The sequence below is a fragment of the Ailuropoda melanoleuca genome, chromosome 3 (assembly GCF_002007445.2).
Source record: "Ailuropoda melanoleuca isolate Jingjing chromosome 3, ASM200744v2, whole genome shotgun sequence".
Taxonomy (NCBI): domain Eukaryota; kingdom Metazoa; phylum Chordata; class Mammalia; order Carnivora; family Ursidae; genus Ailuropoda; species Ailuropoda melanoleuca.
Genome location: NC_048220.1, coordinates 102,397,429 through 102,400,021, shown reverse-complemented (window position 1 = coordinate 102,400,021; position 2,593 = coordinate 102,397,429).

Genomic DNA, 2,593 nt, shown 5'->3' with positions numbered 1-2,593 from the left:
TCTTCAACTTCTCTCTCCTCCTCGGAACCCTGTTATTCCTTCAGAAAAGGAAAGGTGGCAGTTACTTGCCACCCCCCCCCATCCCTGCCGCGGCCTCGGCTTCTGCAGAGGGTCACCGAGCTCGCTGCTTCAGATGCAGTTGTGGAGAAATGGGATTTCAAGGATGTGGCAGAAATAAGGCCAAGACCAGGTCTTGGGAGGAGGCTCTTTGCAGTCCAAGTGACGGGGAGGAAGAAAATCAATTTTCTTAGGGGGAGCTTCTTTAGAAAGGCGGGCTTTAAATTTGAATAGAATCGCCCTGTGTTTTGTGCCTAATTATAGGAAAACTTTTCCTGTGTGATTTCACCACTTCTAGTTAACAATTCTAAAGATGTGCCTATTGTCAACCAATTAAGAACTTTTTAGCTTGACATCTGTTGCTGCAAGCCTTAAGTGGCTGTCTTGTGATTAGGAATTGGAAATGAGTTAAGAAGGTATTTAATATTCAGGTAGACCAGCTAAAAGCTCAGGTGGTTAACATCCATTTTCTTTTAGGACCAAAATTCCACTGTTGGGAGAAATTAGAGACTGCTTGTTAAGCTGAAAGGACATGCACTTTTCTGCTTCAGATCTTACAGTTGAAACTGAGGCCCAGAGATAAGTGACAGTGCCAAAGTCACACAGTGACTAAGAGACTGGTTAATTTCTTAAACCCATTACCTGACTTACTTCCAAGCCCCATGCATAAGCCTTGATGAAGTCTCAATAAATAAAAAAATCTTTCCGCCCCTTCTTCCAGGCTCTTCCCTCCCACCCCCAGTTTATTTTTTTACGTTAACAGTTGCAGTACATTTGCCACTCTTGAAACACGCTGTTTTTAAAAATGGCTGGGGGTGAGTTAATGGCTTTCTTACTACAAATCTCTATCAATGAATGAATGAAAGGAATTCATCAGAGAGCAAACAACGGGCTAGACACTAAGGAGCTCCAGATTAGGACACGTATTGCAGTGAAATACCTAATTCTAAGACAGCAGCAGTGAATTCATCCTCTTGGAAACACTGCCTACCTTTTGTGTAGGAGGTTGGGAGCCTTTGCTTGAGCAGCTTATATTATTTTTCAGTCCTAAAAAAGAAAGAGAGAGAGAGAGAGAGGAAGGAAGGAAGGGAAAGGAAAGGAAAGGAAGGAAGGAGGAAGGAAGNGGAAGGAAAGGAAAAAGGAAGGAAGGAGGAAGGAAGGAGGAAGGAAGGAAGGAAGGAAGGAAGGAAGGAAGGAAGGAAGGAAGGAAGGAAGGAAGAAAAAGAAAAATTTCCAGTTCTTTTCAATCCGTAGATGCCATGACATCTGAGCGATTGTGCTGCTGCCCCTGGGGCTCCATTTACCCAGTGACCCCGCTGGAAAACCTGTGTGGAGCTATGTTGGTGGTTTCACACACACTGCCTGCAAGAGAGGCAGCATGAGCCTGGCACTGGAGTTCCCCAAAAGTAATGCTTCTAGAGGAGTAGTTTTTCAAGGTGGAATCACTCACAANAGGAAGGAAGGAGGAAGGAAGGAAGGAAGGAAGGAAGGAAGGAAGAAAAAGAAAAATTTCCAGTTCTTTTCAATCCGTAGATGCCATGACATCTGAGCGATTGTGCTGCTGCCCCTGGGGCTCCATTTACCCAGTGACCCCGCTGGAAAACCTGTGTGGAGCTATGTTGGTGGTTTCACACACACTGCCTGCAAGAGAGGCAGCATGAGCCTGGCACTGGAGTTCCCCAAAAGTAATGCTTCTAGAGGAGTAGTTTTTCAAGGTGGAATCACTCACAATTTGTTTCAAGGTAGTGGTACAGAATCATTATTTCTGAAGGGGATTCTGTTTCATTCTCACAAGCTTGAGCAGGAATTCAATTCTAAGTAACTGCCGTGTTACAAGAATTTTTAGCTGTTGCAGAAAGTGAAACAGAAAAGAAAAACCCTGGTGCCTCTGCTCCCACCCTCCTTCCTCCACCTCTGGCCCCCAAAGGCCACTGAGCTCTGAAATTTCTGAAAACCAGGATGTGCTTGAAAATGGTTAAGGAGAAATAATGACTATTTATCTTGTAAAAGGGCCTTGCAGAGAAACTTTTAAAATAATAGCACCAGAAATCCAACTCAGGCAGCTTAAACTCATTTCATGTAGACATTGGCCGTGCTCTAGGAGTTATTAATATATAACATGCTTTCAAACATTCCTCCAATTGACATATTTCTGCTTTATTCTGGAGAAAAGTGGAAGTTGAGAATAGTATAAAGAAAATGCTGGGGTAGGAAAGGGCGTGTGCAAGGGGTCAGGAGGCCTGGGTGACCTTGGCCAGATCATAACCCCATCTGTGTGGCTTCCGTTTATCTCCGTAGAAAATGAGATTGGGGCCAGTGGGGTTACAGTGGTGATTGCTAAGTTCTCTTCCATTCAGAATATCATTATTCTAGTGTCCCGACCGGAAACCTCCCAGGCACAGCTTCAGGAAATCACCTCTTCTGCCTGTTCTCCTACCAAGTGTGTCCCTCTGCAAACTGGGGAGCTGCCTCATCTCAGAGTTTACGTGTGGAACGAGCTAACGTGAGGGCCAGCTTCCCATCTGGGAGGGATAGT